The sequence below is a fragment of the Nilaparvata lugens genome, chromosome 7 (genome assembly GCF_014356525.2).
Source record: "Nilaparvata lugens isolate BPH chromosome 7, ASM1435652v1, whole genome shotgun sequence".
NCBI lineage: Eukaryota > Metazoa > Arthropoda > Insecta > Hemiptera > Delphacidae > Nilaparvata > Nilaparvata lugens.
This window is the reverse complement of record NC_052510.1, coordinates 7,783,466-7,804,985: the sequence shown is the minus strand read 5'-3', so window position 1 is coordinate 7,804,985 and position 21,520 is coordinate 7,783,466.

The following is a 21,520-nucleotide window of genomic DNA, read 5'->3' as shown; positions in this document are numbered from 1 at the left end:
AATTCGCTTTTAATCAGCTGACCATATCTGTATTTTTACAGAAACGGTAAGATACAGATATAAAAAGCTTGGCATCAGCTGATTAAAAGTGAATTGCTCATGTTCGCGGCGCGATCTGTACGCACCTCAAGAGAATATAGTTTGTGCCAAGCCTGTTGTTCTTTTCCAATCATAACTATTCTTATGATCTGTAATTATTTCTATAAATAAATAAACAAATATCTAAAACTCTTATGTTCTTCATTTTGCGAATCACTGTTACTACCAGTTTACGATATCTAGATTAGTAGATTATAGATTATTAGATTATAGCTTAATTTGATACGATAATTAATCTGTTCAACTCATTTGCATTAACTTTATGATAAATTTCATGCGAAATACAGTCATTTATCAGTCAATCGCTGTACGCTAGAAAAAGGCAGAAAACAAACAATTTTCTAAGTTCAAGAACCTTCAGCCAGTTAAATACGTAGCTGACACTTGAAGCATGCGATGACAGTATATTGAAGAATGCTGCACAACACTTGATGAACTGAGCAATGGAAGGAAGAAAATAGTTTTCTGCAGAGGTTAATAATCACTCTAGTGAGTGAATAGGATTCAGTTTCAACGGTCAGCATTAATTGAATGGGGGGCATTGGTGATATCAATAAGGAATGCTGACTGTTTCAAATGTCTCGTCACCAACACAGGCATCCTGAGATTCAGGCAGCTGAGAAAAACTACGACAATGAAAGTCGTAAATTACGGGAAATCCACGTTATAGCTTACAAGAGAGAGAGAATAGAATAATGATCTTTATTGAGAACGGAGTTAGGGCTCCAGGTCCTCTCTGCCACACACAATCATTTGGCTGAGAAAGAGAGAGAGAGAGAGAATTGATGGAGATTGAGATTGAGAGAGAGAGATTGACGGAGATTGAGATTGAGAGAGAGAGTGAGAAAGATAGAGACAGAGAGAGAGAGAGTGAGATTGACGGAGATTGAGATTGAGAAAGAGAGAGAGTGTGATTGACGGCGATTGAGATTGAGAAAGAGAGAGAGAGAGAGAGAGAGCGAGAAAGAGAGAGAGAGTGGGAGAGTGAGAGAGATAGAGAGAGAGAGAGAGAGAGAGAGAGAGAGAGAGAGAGATTGACGGAGATTGAGATTGAGAGAGAGAGAGTGTGTGTGAGAGAGAGGCACAAAGAGAAAGAGAGAGTGTGATAGAGAGGGTGTGAGAGAGATAGAGAGGAAATAGAATAATTGTCTCTATTGAGGATGGAGTTAGGACTCTAGGTCCTCTCTGCCACACAACCATTTGGTTGAGAGAGAGGGAGAGAGAGAGAGAAAAAGTTGACGGAGAGAAAAAAAATTGACGGAGATTGGAATTGAGAGAGATAGTGAGAGTGATAGAAACAGGGACAGAGAAAGAGAAAGAGAGAATGATACAGGGAGAGAGAGAGTGACAGGGAGAGAATAGAATAATTGTCTATATTGTCTATAAGGACGGAGTTAAGACCTTAGGTCCTTTCTGTTACACTAGCGTTTGGTTGAGAGACAGAGAGATAGAGAGATAGAGATAGAGAGAGAGAGAGAGAGAGAGAGAGAGTGATTGAATAATTGATATATTACATTTCCTTAAAGGAAATAGAGAGGAAAAGAGGAGAGAGGGTAAGATCGCATTTTCAAGAGAAGTAACACGTCTTCTCCTCCTTTGTGTGATAAAAATCGACTACGATTTCAACGAGAATTCCATAGCCATGAATTAAATATAATGGCGAAGGACTTGATTTCATCGAAGAATGCGGTCGTTAATGCTGCAATTCCAGTCGGGAATCGAATTATTTTGCTTGGCGTATTCCGTGATTTCCTGTCTTCTCAATGTCTCCGTATTTCCATTGTCTCGACGAGAATCTGATTTGTTTGAGCCGATATCGTTCGACTTCTCTGACGTAACCAATCAGAGATGATCTCGTGATTTCAGGCTGGTTTGAACTACTTGTCAGAATATCATTCGAATTACATTGATGTTCCCCGAGCAACCAATGGTGACAGATGGAAGTGAATTCCACTGCAGCTGCTTTCACTGTTACGGCGATTGAGGTATTCCAATTGATCTCATTGCTCATTAAAGGAAAGTAGGAAGGATGCGCCGTCGATTCAATTGTGGATTTCGACCGACTTCGGTATGCAATGTAGGTGTGATCAGATCAATAGAATGTATAGGCATTTTATCACATACATTAGAATCGGTTTAGAGGCTAGAGATCCAGAGGAACGTTTGAAGAGAAACTCTTCCCCTCAAGAGTTTTTCAATAAATAATCTTAAAAATCTGGTGTGGTACACTCACACAACTTTCCTTGCTCATTGAACTGTAAGCCCCGTTAACGAGAATAACTTAGGAGAATAACATAATGTCGATTGGCGGCAACATAATTATTTGAAACTACGATCAGACTTCTGTATATGTGTATATATAATTATTTTCAGAGTACTTTTTCCTTTGTGTAAATTGTGTAATTCGATGATTTTTTTAAAATTCGTCAAAACAGCTGTTCTACAGATGAAATATCTCGACTATGTGTTCTTTTTATGAACGGCTCTACCTACCTACCTCATGCACGAGAAGGAGGTTACAAAGTCCATTTCTCGAGGATGCGGTGGACCACCATTAGTTTCCCAGAAGGGAGACTCATGCCAGTTGAAAGAGCTGATGAAATTTTTTTCTAATTCATACAGGGTATGAATTTGAAAAAAATCGGTCAAGTCACTTTTGATAAAATCGTGAAAAACATGGTTTTTTAGTAATTGTCCGTCATTTTTCTCAAGAATATTACGGAGATATTCCAATTTTTCCAGAAATGAGACTCATGTCAGTTGATAGGGCTCATAAATAGCTATCCATGGTATATATTTGAAGAAAATCGTTAGAGCCGTTTTCGAGAAAACCTTGAAAAACATGGTTTTTTTGTGATTATCCGCCATTTTTCTCGAGAATATTACGGAGCTCCTGCAATTTTTCCAGAAATACCATATCCATGGTATAAATTTGAAGAAAATCGTTAGAGCCGTTTTCGAGGAAACCTTGAAAAACATGGTTTTTTAGTAATTATCCGCCATTTTGAATTCAATCTTATTGAATTCCTTATTGTCGGATCCTCATGGTATAAGGACCTTATGTTTAAAATTTCGAGTCAATCGGTTGATTAGGAATGGAGTTATCGTGTTCACAGACATACACACACACAACACACACACACACACACACACAACACACACACACACACACACACACACACACACACAGACCAACACCCAAAAATCATGTTTTTGGACTCAGGGGACCTTGAAACGTATAGAAAACTTGAAATTAGGGTACCTTAATTTTTTTTGGAAAGCAATACTTTCCTTACCTATGGTAATAGGGCAAGGAAAGTAAAAATGGATCTAAAGAATAAAATTTGTGTTAGCTGTACCAGAGAAAATTTATACAATCTCAAAACTTGAGATCATTCTATTCTACGGCTGAACTATCATGGATGGCGAAGACTCCAAGATTGGACATTCACAGTTGCTTTTGATTAATTAAAAATCACCCCTCACTATTCATACTCTTCATAATAATAATATCACGTAATTTTTGGACCAGAACATGTATCAAAATTAAATTTGGAGTAGAATCAGTTTTGTGCTGTGCTTGTTGTTCCTTCCCAGATAGTTTCCATAATATTCATGAATCAATAAGTTAATATAACTATTGTTGAATATGAGTAATTGATATCGTGAAACTTCTCCATAATATAGTCCGGGCGCAAATGTCATTTTTGGGTAACAGCCGTGGAAGATGTCTCAATTTCTTCGTTAGGTCTAGAATAATAAGGATCGAGATGATGATAGGTCGAAATCACAAATCACAATTTTCAGGGTTTTGCTTTATCGCTTGTATTTCAATAACCGGTCAAGATATCAACCGAATTAATTTCAAACGAAAATATTTTTCAAATCTCCTCTACAATTTCTGTTCTAAGTTTATAAAATTTTCCTCTAAAACGCATATTTTTCTAGTTATAACCTTGAAATCTGATTTTTTTTGGGACAAAATTTTATTTTTATGAATAATTGTATAAATAGAACAATATAATGTTGTTCATAAATTTGTTAAATATGAGCCTTCAACAGCTTTCAGTTGTACTGTGAAGATGTGTTGGTTTCAAGCTTTCTGCACGAGTCTGCAGTCCTGTCAAGAATTTCAATAAATGTGGATGTAACTAAATGAAAACTGTGTTCTCTCAAATATTGTTCAGATCAAGTAGGCTATTGCTAGATAAATTGCAGATTGCTGTATTACATGTATTCAGAAATGTATTGCTACAGTCTTGCTGACCTAGAATGGTAGATGATTTAGAAGAAGGGTTAATACCCAATCATTTGTATGAATAATCAATATAAATATTGTTCATAAATTTGTTGAACATGATCCTTCAAAAGCCTTCATTCTACTGTGATTATGTGTTGGCTCCAGCACGAAACTGCAGTCCTGTCAAATTGTTAAAAAAATGTGGATATAATAAACTGGAACTGTTTTCCTCATATTCAGACCTCTATTCCTCATATTCGGTTGATACATATTCAGACCATGTAGCTGGTCGACCAGTAGCTGGTCAGACCAAGTAGCTTTTTCAGAACATAGCTAGATAAATTGCAGGTTGCTGTATTACATGTATTCAGAAATGTATTGCTGATCCAGATTGCTAGATGTTGTAATTAAACACTTGAATCATATTGTAAGATTCCAAAGCTTACACTGTGAAGTAGTGTCAAAAATTCACAAAATTGATCATCTCACTCCGCGTTTACAGTGATATCCACCTTTATTCTTATTCTCATACTAGCCGTCAGGCTCGCGTCGCTCGCCATATCCGTCTAGCCCTGGACCCCCGACTGGATCGTCCAAAAATGAGATCAGCGGGCTCGCTTCGCTCGCCTGCATTTTTCATTTGAGCATGCTTCATTCCATCAGAGAGTCAAAGTACTAAATTAATTTTTAATTTAGTTACCAGAACAACTGTTTCGAAGAGGTCCTCTCTCTAGATTATAGTTCTACATTAACATACGGTATGGACATTTATTCATGTCCATATGGACAAGAATATACATGCTAAAAGACAAACTTTAAACCCTTAAAAACCACATTTAGAGTTAAAATATCGCCAAAAGATTTCTTAGTGCGCCTCTAAAGGGCCAACTGAACATACCTACCAAATTTGAACGTTTTTGGTCCGGTAGATTTTTAGTTCTGCGAGTGAGTGAGTGAGTGAGTGAGTGAGTCAGTCAGTGAGTGAGTGCATTTCTCTTTTATATATATAGATTCATATTTCAGACAGATTTGCATTTCAGCTCAAATTTCCGAAACTGTGTATTGCTTGACAGATCTTGTTACTACAAAATATTAATCAATGACAGTATTCATGCTTATCCTATTCTATTCTGGAGTAAACATATCTATTATTCTTCTATCCCTACACAAGACATAAAATTCCATACATCAGCTCAGGTTATTCATATACGCCAAAATAATAACCAGCAATATTCTTCTACCACAATAAATTAGAAGACGCTCGCATGTAGAGGTATACCTTTAGAAGTACCGTTGAGCTTCACTTCACTTGTCTATGTCTAGGATAGGTAATAATTAACTAAGACATGTATGCTTGGTTGTTTGCTACCATCCATGGCATGTTTGGAAACATGAAAATAATATATTATCCTCCACAAGCACGAGCTTACAACTGCAGGTTTCCTGTCATATTTATTAATTTATATTTTACGGTGCATATGTGGCCTTTTACTGCAGGGATATTCATAATAAACTGTCAGCACCCTTCAAAGAGCAATATACATATCCTCATTCAACCAATGCTGACAGGTTGTAGTGAATCTTATTATAGCTGTTCTCCGTTATGAAATTAACACAAGAAAATGTTTGGAGTTATAAGAGGAATTTCTAGCTAAAAAACTTCGTTTTGTAACTTATCGTTACAACTAAACCAATATAAAATAGTGCAATGCAGTAAGGGATACATTAACGATTCTTATTGGTATAATAAAACTAGAATATTGGAGTAACGAGGTTACCAATCGATCAATGAATTTGGAAAAGGATAGTGGGTGTTTTAGAATCCAGCCACTAGAATTATTGACCGAGCGAAGTGAGGTCTAAGATTCAAGTCGACGGTTTTGCATTTCTCTTTATGTTTATATTTTTGTTTATATGTATGTTCCCCATTTACAGCGAAACGCAGCATTAGATTTTCATGAAATTTGACAGGTATGTTCCTTTTTGAATTTCGCGTCGACGTATACATACGGTTTTTTTGAAATTTTACATTTTAAGGCTAATACGAAAGGAAAAGGAGTCTCCTTTGAACGTCAATATTACCGTAAAAATCAGACTTTAAAGTTATTCATCATAAATCAGCTGTCTAGTGGACTATAATACTACCCGTTAAAAAACATCGAACATCTTGAAAATGTATCTTTCCATCAACGTTGTAGACAGTTTAGTTGCAGCCAGACCTGATAACAGCGCTCACACTCACATTCCGGGACGACACGTCACGGTACGATAGGACAGAAAGCTATATGTTTATTTAGGATTTTTTCTAGACATTTTAAATTGATGAATTATTTATTATTTTTTGAGAAATCATAACAAGTCAATGTAACTTACTGAGCGCGAGGTCTACTGTTCACAGAAGTACTAGTATAACTTATCGCTAAACTGATATAAAATACTGCAATGCAGTAGGGGATACATTAATGTATTAATGTATATACATTAACTAGCCGTCAGGCTCGCTTCGCTCGCCATATCCGTCCAGCCAGGGGGCTCCGCCCCCTGGACCCCCGACTGGATCGTCCAAGAATGAAATCAGCAGGCTCGCTTCGCTCGCCTGCATTTTTCATTTGAGCGTTTTTATCATATGCTGGGACAATCCAGTCGGGGGTCCACACTAAACGTCTTGCTAAACGGATATGGCGAGCGAAGCGAGCCTGACGGCTAGTAATATAATATTCCCAGGATTGAAGTAGCAGTGCCCAATCAATTTTCCCGCATTTAAATCTTCAACTTGGTGCCAACCTAACAAAGTCAACTCAACTCAATGCCAACCTGACAAAATTATTAATTTAGTTGCCAGTTAACAACTGTTTCGAAGAGGTACTCTATCTAGATTATAGTTCTATAGTAACATATGATATGGAAATTTCAATTATAATTAAGAGATTGGGAAAAGAAGAATATACATGCTAAAAGACGAACTATAAACCCTTATAAACAACCCTTAGAGTTAAAATATTGCCAAAAGGTTTCTTAGTGCGCCTCTAAAGGGCCAACTGAACATACCTACCAAATTTGAACATTTTTGGTCCGGTAGATTTTTAGTTATGCGAATGAGTGAGTGAGTGAGTGAGTGAGTGAGTGAGTCAGTCAGTGAGTGAGTGCCATTTCGCTTTTATATATATAGATGTATGGTATAATGAAACTAGAATATTGAAGTAACGAAGCCACCAATCAATCAATAAATTAGGAATAGGAGTTTCAGAATCGAGTCACTAGAATTAGTTTCAGATCAAATTCTAGTTGATTGATCAAGAGATCAATGATAATCAAGAATTCAAATAAGAATTGGAGAGATTGAAAGAGAACGCATTTGATAACGGGTCTTTCCTTAACTTAGTGTATTGCAAGAGAAAATAGTCTATTACACTGAATGCATTTGAAGGCTCCTTACAAAACTTTAAAATTTTTAGTTTAGTCATTAGTTTTGGAGTGGGAATTGGACCTTTTGAAGTGAAAAGTGAAATCTTTACCTCATTCTTTTTTGAAACTTACTTGTAAAAATTTGGAAGAAGACAGTTTTGGGCTATGCCTGTTGTTTTCTCCCAATCATATTATGTATTATGATTATGATTTGTGATTGTCAATGAAATAAATAAATAAAACCTACAAAACAGGTTTCTCTTATTGTATTGTAAGAGAAACTAATCTATTATTTTGAAAGAAGTTTTCTTCAGAAGGCAATCGTATCTTTTCGAGTTTTATAACTTCAAATCGTTTCAAGTACCCATCAACTGTGGAGGCTTTTAGTTATCAACTCCCAATCCTCTAAGAATAGGACAGAATCAATCAACTTGTGGAAAAGAAAATATATAGTGGGAACAAGATAATTAATTCCATTCCAAAGAGATTCCATTGTTTTTCATATCTACGGCTTCTGGTCCATGTTATGAACTCCCGTAACAAATAATGTATCTTCATATGGTTGTAAAAACATTCCTCTTATCTGAGGTAAATGATCTGCAGTAAGATTAACTTCAAACCGTCAGCAATAGTCATATGGGAAGCATTGATATAAGTCATACAGAATGCCGACAATTTTAAGTGAATCTCAGGGAGCAAAAACACCCAGAACACGGGAACTGTATTTTACTGTGTCTACAAATTCTCATTTTACTTCTGCAGTTTTTCGTACAATTTTTTCCAACTTCAGTCATTTAATTTTTGCTCGATTCAGCTCCTAATGACCTGGGGTGAACGGTTCTCCTCTAGCTACACTGACAGTATTGATTGAATGGGAAGCTTTGACGGTTTTTACGAGAAATGCTGACATTTTTAAGTGAATCATGTCCAATACTGAGGTGGACTTGAGGTCAATGTTCTATCTGGCAATAAAATCTTCCGACTTACGGCTAAAAGCTGAGCTTAACATCAGCAAAAGAAGAACCACATATTATTTAATGATATCCTGTTAGAATGCACAGGCTCATTCGGATGTAGTTACACCTCGAAACTAATTAATACCGTAATAAAGTAGTTTCATAATTATTTATGACCGCCATTTTGAGCCAGATCGCCAGACGTTCAGCAGAAAATGTAAAAAAATTGACTTCGTCTGGACAGTGCGATAGGTCATTATTGATGGTTAATGTTTTATTTATGTATTTATCTATTATACCTATCAAGCCTGTTACACACTCATCAACTTTTTGCCATCATCATGAATTCTATCAGATTAAACGAACTTGAGAAACATATCTGTTCAATCCAATAGAATTTATAAGGACGGCAAAAAATCTATGTGTTTTAACTACAGTAACTATAATAATCACTGGATATACCTATAGTTGACCGATCGAAGTGAGGTCTATGATTCAAGTCGACGGTTTGTCATTTCTTTTAATGTTTGAATGTTTATTTGTTGCGCATTTATGTCGAAACGCGGTAATAGATTTTCATGAAATTTGACAGGTATAAGGAACATACCACATGGTTTTTATTACCATACGTTGATTGCAATAAGTAATTGACCGAGCGAAGTGAGGTCTAAGATTCAAGTCGACGGTATGGCATCTCTCTTAATGTTTAAATGTTTGAATGTTTTTATGTTGCGCATTTACGGCGAAATGCGGTAATAGATTTTCATGAAATTTGACAGGTTTGTTCCTTTTTTAATTGCGCGTCGACGTATATACAAGGTTTTTGGAAATTTTGCAATTCAAGGATAATATAAAAGGAAAAAGGATCTTCCTTCATACGCCAATATTAGAGTAAAAATCAGACTATAGAATTATTCATCATAAATCAGCTGACAAGTGATTACACAGATGTGTGGAGAAGCCAGTCTATTGCTGTATTTCCATAAGGTCTATAGTTTCAAACAGGTACTTGTGGATGAGAATACTGCGTGAGGTCTACTGTTCACAGAACCACTAGTTACTGTAGTTTTAACTAGCCTGACTTGTAATTGCCACTATTTTCAAATAGTCGGTATTCAAATTCAACATCTGAACTGATTCTCTTCACAGAAGTGCTAATAACTAAGTAAACATATCATAGCCATCAATACAATAGCGTCTGAGAGAATAGAATGAGAGTTTTGCATCGACCAATAAGAGTGCGTTATTAATGGGAGTGTACTACAGGCTCCGCCAGCACTTGTTTGTGATTGGTCGAAGCTGTGTGACGTAGGAGCTCGCTTGCGATTGGTTGAACAGTACGAGTAACTGCTGGCTTCTGGAAATGACATCGATGAATGAATTGGAGGAATATTATGGCCAATTAATGTTAGTTTATTATCTGTGATACGATAATGAATGAGAATGTCATGAATGTTGAAACTAGCCTCCATAGCTTCTAACTGATTTTGAGGTGGGTTTTCCGAGACAATCAGCCGTATTGACTGAGAATTTTTGTAATTTTTTGTCTTTTGCAGCTTTAATATAATAAGATTATAAGGTACTACTGGTTATTTTCTATACCTGTGAAACATTTTATATCATAATAATATATTCAATCTACAATTTCAATTTATTCATTTAAACACATAATTATATAAGATGCGAGATTACAATACTAAGATACAAGTGAATAAATGCAATTAATTACTCTATCTTCTATGATATTTAGATTATTTTATGTGTATGTGAGTAGAACCCGGATCAATTATACATTTTCAATTTTCTTGTTTATTTTATTTTCTTTTAATCATATGTTAGATGGTTTCATGTGAGTAGATTACAGAACCAATTATCCATTTTCAATTTTCTTATTTCTCAAACCCTCTCTTCTATTATTTTCATTCTACAAAATATCCTTCTTTCCTTGCAATTCTCTCTCCTTCCATCCTACACCCTCTTTTTTCAAGTGATGATGGAGAGTTGTTACAAATGTTACCTAATAAGAAGATAATTAAAATACCATTTCATTTCTCAATTCTTTCAGAAAGACGTTTGTTGGAAGAGACTACAATAGCTCTCTATCTACTCGTCACATTTATGTGCACATTTCTATTATTTTTCTCTTCATCTAATCTTCCTCCTGTTCTCCATCTCCTTCAGCAAATAGACACTTGAATCTTCATCACTCTTTATCCAAATCACCTTAATCTTTCTTTATAATAATTATTTTTCACTCATTCAACTCTACTCCACAATATTCCTTCTTTGAAGATTCTCATCACTTCTTCCAATTCCTCATCCTTGCAGAAAAACTTCGCTTTTGAAACTTTTATTTTCAACTCCCTCCTCCACTCATCTTGATCTCCTCTTCACTCTACTTTTATCATTTTTTCCGATTTTCTTTACTTCTTCTTCTAAATCTTCCCCATTCGTGCAGAAAAAACCAACCAATAACTCGACAAGAGGCACATAATTCCAGGATTATATAGCTTTTCGGTTGCTGGAGAGGTAATTATTTATTCGCCCACTGGAGGTAGTGGAATCTATTGTGCTATGGTGAACATCAAACTGTCAGTATCTCTCATAAACAAAATCAACCCTTGCCATTTAACTGCTGCTGACAGATTAAGTGGATAGACAGATAGATTCTCACACTCACTGCTATAGTAAGATTCACTTCAAACTGTCACCATTGGTTAAATGGGAAGAATTTATGTTTCTTATGAGGGATACTGACAGTTTCAAGTGAATTTCGCTAGCCATCATCGTGTTTTGAACCTCATAAAACTTGAGGACGAGTCTTTAGCACAGAGTTATATGATGATGTTCCAGGTCGTATATTCATAAAATAATGTAATGACTTTCAAGCCGTTCTGTCGAACATTGAGAATTTCTCGAAAACAAAGAAGGTATGAAAGAAGTTGGAAGGTTCCAGTTTTTCCCCATCGTAAAAGTTGCTAGGTTGTGCTGAATTACCTCAGAGAGTATTACAGATGGGGGTTTGATAGTTTTTGATAGTTCATGCTATTATAAAATTGACAATTAAAATTGAAATTGCTAATATGATATCGTATACGTGGAGGGTATAACAAATAATGTATTTTATATTTGCAACAGGGTGGAATTAACAAACCTTTTTGCATTGATGAAGAAGAAAGTGGTTTATATATCCTGCTTAAGAATAAATTTTAACCTTACTAAATTTTATACAATACAGTATATATCTGGAATTATTCTGATCATTATTAAAAATTATAACTAATTATTCTAAAGCACTTCCAGAAGAATGTAGAATTTGAGCTGAGTACATACTTTTTTCAGACAGACCAATTTCTTCTCAAACAAGGATTCGCAAAGTCTGTTGGTGCTCAAAGAAAAAAGCGCAAGTAGAGCTTTTCGTTCAAGTTTGGCACGTTCTTCGTGCGCATAGTGCGCGCATGAAAATAGTCTTCTCGTCCAATCGCGCGATTATATTGCGCACTTTTCGCGTTTCGTTTGTGGTCAGCTTGTGTTCGTGGCGCAAAACGTGTCTGAACGTAGCTTCACATGTCAATTGTCAATTATTGTTTCTAGTGATTGAAGTCATTAGCTTAGGTAGCTTTGGTTGGTTTGGTACAAGACCACCTTATATATCTTTCATGATAGGCTACATCAGGGCTCTCCAACCTACGGCCCGCGGGCCACATCTGCCCCGCGTGTAGATTTTGTCCGGCCAGCCGAGAGTTATTGCTACAGATTTTTTAAAATATATATTTATACACATTTTTGACAACAGCTGTGAGCTCAGTACTCTTCACTTACTAGACACTCCATTTCTTAATAAGTTTAAAATTAGCTGTAAACAAGCAGCGATCAACCATTGTGAGATATTAGCAAATGGTCTGCACGGACTGTACATGTCTCTCCCAGAAAAAGACTCTAAAAACATTTAAAAAAACATGCTCAAGCTATGTCTTCTCTTTTTGGATCTACCTACAAGTGTGAGCAGACATTTTCAAAAATGAAGTTTGTTGAATCCAAATACATATCTTCCTTGTCAGATGAACATTTGAAAACAATTTTAATGATCGGAACCACACAGTTTGATCCTCAATGGGCGGACATTTCAAGTGGAAAGGAAATGCAATCTTCTCACTGAAAAGAAGTATTCTCTTTTAGTTTGGTAACTTTCTGTGAGCTCGTGTATTGTCAAGTTGTCTTATTACTATAAAAAAGTTATTAGCATTTTGTTTAACTTGCTAAATTCATGCATTGTCAAGTTTTCTTATGACCTTTTTACACTCAATAAATTGGACTTTGTATTGGAATGGAATGAATTGGTTTGTTTTTCCTGTGTTTCAATTAATCCTACTTAAAACTCCTCATATTATTTTAATGGAAATATAATAATTTTACACCCCCCAAATTCCCCGTCGTGTGTGTCCCCACAAGTCAAATACCACATACATCCTTGTTATTGGCCCTCTAGGCTTCCCAAGAATTAACAATGTGGCTCTTGGATAAAAAAGGTTGGAGACCCCAGGGCTACATATTATTCTTGAGTTGGGTATGTAGTTGAGACTCTTAAGTACTATCCACTATAGAAAGTCCAAATTTTTATAATTTATTTGGGTTTCAAATTGAATCTTTGTAATTCAAGAAGCACTATATGGATTTGAAATTTTCCCACAGTACACACTAGAACACACAATTGGATCTCAAGACTAATTGCTATTGAAAACTATGAATGAGCCAATAGATTTATCAATGAAATCCCAAATCTCTACAGATGTTCAATGTGGGTTACAAAGGAAAAAGAAGAAAACAATGGAGGAACAAAAAGAAAATCCCAAATCTCTACTCAATACAGAGAAAAACAATTTTTAATTCAAATTGGATCTTCAAAATTGCTATTGAAAACTATTAATGAACCATTAAATTTATCAATGAAATCCCAAATCTCTGATATTGATTACTGAATGTATTCTCAAATACTGGAGTTGAATGTTGGTTGCAAAGGAAAAAGAAGAAAACAACGTAGAAACAAGAAGAAAATCCCAAATCTCCACTCACCATAGACCATAACAATTTGTAATAAATTCGAATTGTATCTTTAGAAATGCTTTTAAAAACTGTGAATTAATAAACAGAAACATTGATTTCATCAATTAAATCTCAAATCTTCACTAATATTCAATGTGGGCTACAAAGGAAAAAGAAGAGAACAATAAAGGGACAACGAACGAGAAAAAGAAAATAGTTACAGTTCAAATGGGATCTTGAAAACTATGAGTGAATCAATAAATTTATCAATTGAATCTCAAGTCTCTACTGATGTTCAATGTGGGTTACAAAGGAAGAAGTAAGGAACAAGAAAAAGAAAATAGTTCCAGTTGAGAAAATCAAGTAAATAAGGCCATCTGAAGTTTAAATTTTATTGCACAAACAAGTACGAATTATACTAGTACAAACATTGGTACAGCATATACAAGTACGTATTACACTAGTATTAGTACATATACCTCTGGTATATAAAAGTATATACAAGTACGAATTACAGTGTTGCAGCAGGGACACAAAATTAGCTCATTGAAGACTACTCTCAATTCAAGTACATTTTACGAAGGATGTTGATTGTTGGCGCTGACACTATACTTACTTCTACAAACACGTAAACTGCACTCAACCTCCATCTCTAGCTAAATCTCTACTGTTTTCAAGGCTGTGCTCACAAAATATACGCAAATTGAAGATGATGAGGCTGTTGAGACTTGTTCATGTTCAAGCTAAAGCAGCATGAGACTTGTTCATGAAGCAGTAAAGAGATGTATGACCCATTCTTGTTCTCGCGTTCACAAGGACCAAGTCAATAACAGATTGCTTAAATCTAATTAGCTCTATTAGTTCAATAGTTGAAGCCTTCCTCAATTCGTGCCAGCAATTAATGTGATTACCTCATACCGTGTACTTATGCAATTGATATTGGTTACCCAGTTGCTGGTGCCGTTTTGTCATCATTGCCGAGATCATAAAGCAAGTTATGATATCATAAATTCAATTGAAACTTGTTCTAGTTACAGGATTTAATTGGGAAATGGGCATTTAACTGACTTGATGAATTGCTCTTCAACCTACATAGTTTTATTTGTTCAATTTATATTTTTATTTGTCGCAAAATTTTTTATCATAGCTTGAATACTACAATCATCTCATCGTGGATCTGTGATCTCATTGACTTTTTGAAACAAGTTCTAGTTACAGTATTTAATTGGGAAATATACATTCAACTGACTTAAACTATTCCTCCATAAAACCTACATATTTTTATTTGTTAAGCAACTTTTTCATCATACTTTTCCTATGAATACTATAATCAACTCATCGTGAATCTGTGATCTCACTGACTTTTTGAAACATGTTCTAGTTACAGTATTTAATTCGGAAAAGAATAATGAATTAATCTATTCCTTCATAAGATTGAAACATTTTTATTCGCTTAGCAACTTTTTCATCATACTTCTACTATGAATACTATTATCAAATCATCGAGAATCTGTGATCTCATTGACTTTTTACTTTCCTTGCCCTATTACCATAGGTAAGGAAAGTATTGCTTTCCAAAAAAATTAAGGTACCCTAATTTCAAGTTTTCTATACGTTTCAAGGTCCCCTGAGACCAAAAACATGATTTTTGGGTGTTAGTCTGTGTGTGTGTGTGTGTGTGTGTGTGGTGTGTGTGTGTGTGTGTGTGTGTGTGTGTGTGTGTGTGTGTGTGTGTGGTGTGTGTGTGTGTGTGTGTGTGTGTGTGTGTGTGTGTGTGTGTGTGTGTGTGTGTGTGTGTGTGTGTGTGTGTGTGTGTGTGTATGTGTGTATGTCTGTGAACACGATAAATCCATTCCTAATTAACCGATTGACTTGAAATTTTAAACTTAAGGTCCTTATACCATAAGGATCCGACAATAAGAAATTTAATAAAATTCCATTCAAGATGGCGGAAAAAATGGCGGATAATTACTAAAAAACCATGTTTTTCACGTTTTTCTCGAAAACGGCTCTAACGTTTTTCTTCAAATTTATACCATGGATAGCTAGCTATTCATAAGCCCTATCAAATGACATGAGTTTCATTTCTGGGAAAATTCCAGTAGCTCCGTAATATTCTTGAGAAAAATGGCGGATAATGACTAAAAACCATGTTTTTCACGATTTTCTCGAAAACGGCTCTAACGATTTTCTTCAAATTGAAAACTATGAATGAGCCAATAGATTTATCAATGAAATCCCAAATCTCTACAGATGTTCAATGTGGGTTACAAAGGAGAAAGAAGAAAACAATGGAGGAACAAAAAGAAAATCCTAAATCTCTACACAATACAGAGAAAAACAATTTTTAATTCAAATTGGATCTTCAAAATTGCTATTGAAATTATTAATGAACCATTAGATTTATCAATGAAATCCCAAATCTCTGATATTAATACTGAATGTACTCTCAAATACTGATGTTGAATGTGGGTTGCAAAGGAAAAAGAAGAAAACAACCCAGAAACAAGAAGAAAATCCCAAATCTCTACTCACCATAGACCATAACAATTTGTAATAAATTCGAATTGTATCTTTAGAACAGATCAGCTTTTAAAAACTGTGAATAAAACAACAAAGACATTGATTTCATCAATGAAATCTTAAATCTTCACTGATGTTCAATGTGGGTTGCGAAGGAAAAAGAAGAGAACAATAAAGGGACAACGAACGATAAAAGAAATTAGTTCCAGTTCAGATAATAGTTACAGTTCAAATGGGATCTTGAAAACTATGAGTGGATCAATAAATTTATCAATTGAATCTCAAGTCTCTACTGATGTTCAATGTGGGTTACAAAGGAAGAAGAAGAAAGGAACAAGAAAAAGAAAATAGTTCCAGTTGAGAAAATCAAGTGAATAAGGCCATCTGAAGTTTAAATTTTATTGCACAAACAAGTACGGAAATACTAGTACAAACATTGGTACAGCAAATACAAGTACGTATTACACTAGTAACACCTATACATATACCTCTGGTATATAAAAGTATATACAAGTACGAATTACAGTGTTGCAGCAGGGACACAAAATTAGCTCATTGAAGACTACTCTCAATTCAAGTACATTTTACGAAGGATGTTGATTGTTGGCGCTGACACTATACTTACTTCTACAAACACGTAAACTGCACTCAACCTCCATCTCTAGCTAAATCTCTACTGTTTTCAAGGCTGTGCTCACAAAAGATACGCAAATTGAAGATGATGAGGCTGTTGAGACTTGTTCATGTTCAAGCTGAAGCAGCATGAGACTTGTTCATGAAGCAGATGTATGACCATTCTTGTTTTCGCGTTCACAAGGACCAAGTCAATAACAGATTGCTTAAATCTAATTAGCTCTATTAGTTCAATAGTTGAAGCCTTCCTCAATTCGTGCCAGCAATTAAGTGTGATTACCTCATACCGTGTACTTATGCAATTGATATTGGTTACCCAGTTGCTGGTACCGTTTTGTCATCATTGCCGAGATCATAAAGCAAGTTATGATATCATAAATTCAATTGAAACTTGTTCTAGTTACAGGATTTAATTGGGAAATGAGCATTTATCTGACTTAATGGATTGCTCTTCAACCTAAATAGTTTTATTTGTTCAATTTTTATTCGTCGCAAGGTTTTTATCATACTTTTCCTATTAATACTATAATCAACTCATTGTAAATCTTTAATCTCAATGACTTTTTGAAACAAGTTCTAGTTACAGTATTTAATTGGGAAAAGAACATTTTAACTGGCTTAATCTATTCCTCCATGAAACTTACATATTTTTATTTGCTAAGCAACTTTTTCATCATACTTTTCCTATGAATACTCTAATCAACTCATCGTGAATCTGTGATCTCATTGACTTTTTGAAACATGTTCTAGTTACAGTATTTAATTGGGATAAGAATAATGAATTCATCTATTCCTTCATAAGATTGAAACATTTTTATCCGCTTAGCAACTTTTTCATCATACTTCTTCTATGAATACTATAATCAACTCATCGTGAATCTGTGATCTCATTGACTTTTTGCTCCAGCTTTCATTGTACCTTCAATGAAATGCTTTGAAAACATTGTCCAAATAAATGAAATAAGCTTAGATTGAAAAAAGGACATCCTAAAAAATGATCAATTGAAGATAATGTAGCCTGTAGTTGAAGAGATTAAGAGACATTCATAGAGAAGATGAATTTGGAAAGCTGGAAATTGAGAAATATCTTCTTTCCAAAGATTTGAAAGAGAAACACGGACAATCATTATTGTAACAATACTTTCAAATCTTTCAAACCTAACAAATCTTTCTCCTTTGGAGACTTGGAAACAATTTCAACTGAAAATACATACAAGATAATAGAATTTGATGATTCAAGATTCTCTTTCTTATTTTGGGAGGATTCATATTGATTTTTTGGTTCATATTGATTCAATATGATTCAAATACAGCAATCCACTGTGAAAGAAATACTCTTCATGTGTAAGAGTAACTGCGATACACACCTGCTATATAATAATATTATATAACATGTAGGTTCATGAAAACCATACTATTCATTCAATTTTCATTTTATTTTATTTCCATTTCATTTCACTATATTCTCAAAAGCTTATCAATTTCTTGAAAATGACTTTGAAATATTCAAGCATTTTTTTGTAAATTTCTCTAAGAAATTTTAATACACAGTTCTCATGAATGAGGTTTCTTCAGAAGATACAGCACTAGTTTCATGGCGGTACCTCAAGAAAACGTTTCAGTTACACCTGGCGAAGCACTGCTATTTGAAAACATAAAAATCAAATAGTTTATAACACCAGATATTCATAAAATATAACCTTCAAGGACAAGTTTGGAGGCAAGGAACAATCTACTACTCTCACAATAGTATACAAAATACTGGATTTTGTTCGGATTCAAAATGCTATATAGACAGCCGAAGTGACCAAGTCCTAGTTGCACAAAGGCCTGTTGAATTTGAACTGTGATTAAATACAACGAGAACCAATCACAGGAGCCTTCCTTCCGGGAAAGTCTTCACTGATTGGTTTTCGTGGCAGTTAATCATGATTAAAACTCAAGTCTTTTACTTTTTCAACCGGACCAAGTATTTAAAATTAAATTTCAAATACTTTTTAAAAATAAGTATTTTTTCAGTACCATTAGAAACTGAAGTATTTATTGTACTTGATACTCTGATGTGATACAACACAGTCCCATGTATCTAAATTACATAGCCTACCAGAAAACCAGAGAAATTTCCAAAGAAATCAGAAGCATTCCTGCAGTACAAGATCATTGAATAATCCACGATTACTCATTTACCGGTTTATCTAAGAATAGAGCACTTGTCTACAACGTGAGATCTTCACTTTATTGTTAGTTCTCAGCAATTAAATGTCTCTTAATGGAATTCTTCGAGTAAGACAATGCATGAATGGGAATTATGGAGATTCATTAATGAACAGATAGTCAGTAGTAATATTAGTAGTACAACTTCCTTATTTATCTCACTACTACCTGCTACTCAATCACAAATCACTATAAGAAGCTTACATTTATAAATCTTGCCAGTAGCACGTGGATTACTAATGATTTCAACACTGTAATATTTATTTGTAACTTGGAGGAGGAAAGGATGATACAGTGCCTATAAATAAATGTATTATGTAGAATTACAGATAGAGTGAAGAGAAAAATAGTAAAATATGAGAATAAGCATATGAACATTATATTATCCAATATCAACTTGTTTATTTTTACATCTCATGGCCAAAGTAGGTCGAAAGTAGTCGTTAAAATGCTCTAATGTTTTTAAAATGTTTTAATGAAAGGGTACTACAAGTTTTATATTGTTTTTATTAATTTGTAAAATATGATATGCTAATAATCAAGAGAAGAGTTTGAAAGGCTCGGTACATTTAAGAAATTTATAATAACACTAATGATTGACAATATTCCCTCTAAAAGGAAGAGAGAGAGAAGCCAATAATTCAATGATGAGATTGAAAGTAAGGGCCAAGCCATATGAGGTGTTTTCCAGACGATTCAGTAGGGCAGGAAGCTCTTCGATTGGCTGATTGGGTGGCGTTCGGGAATCAGCTGATAATCAGTCAATCGCAGAGCTCCCTTCCGTGCCGACTCATCTGAGAAACGCGTTGTGTGGTCTGGCCCCATGTTGCACCTTTTCAACACAAACTAGAAGGGAGGGTGACAAGCCCAAATATTTTTCAAAATTCCCGGTAAAGGATCTCTCTACTGATATATTTCGTAAGTTGCAGGATTAAGAGATTTTGTTTCAATTTGACGATGAGTAATACGATATGAACTTATCTTCTATAAATGCATTTATTCATCAATACATATTACAAATTAATATAAAGATATAACTGGACTAGAGCAACAAGCGTAGCCCAAAATTGCTCTACTTCCAAATTTCATAAATAGAAATTCATGATTTAATTAAAATTAATGATGATGACATAGCGATTGGAAAAAGAAATATTCAATGTTGAAATAAATCAACGTCTCAACACTTGGTTTTTAGTAAATTGCTATTAGTAATTATTATTTTTTTCAATTATTATCATTTCATCCACTGACGGATATGTCAATTTGTCATTAATCAAACAGTAACATGTTATCTATCTTCTTCAGCCTCCATCTTGAGGTTTGTGAAAATCTTTATATTCCTCCACCGAGTAGGCACAGCAGCTCTTTTTTCAATAAAAAACTGAAAGCTTCACCTGACTTTTCTATTATGTGAGATGACAATAAGTTGTACATCCGGATACCTGAACTCATTACCCGCTCATACATAGTACTTCGGTGTGCATCATCTCTCAAATTATTTCTTTAATAAGTAACAACTTATATAAACTTAACTATTTAAAATCACTTTGAAGAATCCATTAGATTAGAATCAGCTTCAAAAGCAGCCTACAACGTTGGAGATAATCAACAAAAAAATAAAAGAATTGAAATACATACCATGCAGGGAACAACATCTCAGAGTCTACAAAGTCTTTCAAAACATGACGTGCGTTCTTTAAACAACACTAGAAACATCAGGAAATAGATTCAAATTTTAAAACAAATTGAAATAAACTAAAACAGCACATTCAGGAATGAAGCGGACAACTTATTTGACAGCCATTAGTAAAGCTTAACAAACTTGAAAGCTTATCTAACTACAAAATATCAAACTGATTTTCTTAACAACCTTAATAGCTTAGCAAACTACAAAATATCAATGATGTTGGAACTATCAAGATTATGTTAGAACATGTCGGTTGCATGTGAAAATTTGAAACCTGTCAGAAAAACTGAATAGTGGAGATACTCCTGGGCTAGAATAACATCAACCCAAAACAGTCAGCATTCCTTATGAATGACATCAATGATTCCCATGCAACTAGTGCTGACAGATTGATGTGAATCTACTCACAGTGTAGTGAAGGAAACCTGTCACACAAACTAAATAGTGAAAATACAGGGAGAAATAGTTTGATCATGTTAAGCATTTAGGAGACTGAAAAAGGTTTGGTTTGATAAATTACTATAGTGATGTCCATATCATAATTACAGTGGAGGAAGATAGGAGAACAACGTTGCCGATTTTCACTGTCTTGTCAAAATGCCTTCTTGTCGGTAGCTGATACAGGTTTATTATTGTAATATTGATTGCACATTCTCGTTTAAAATAATCGATTATATTTTATTAAATAAGAAATTATTTTCTTTAATAATTTCATAATGA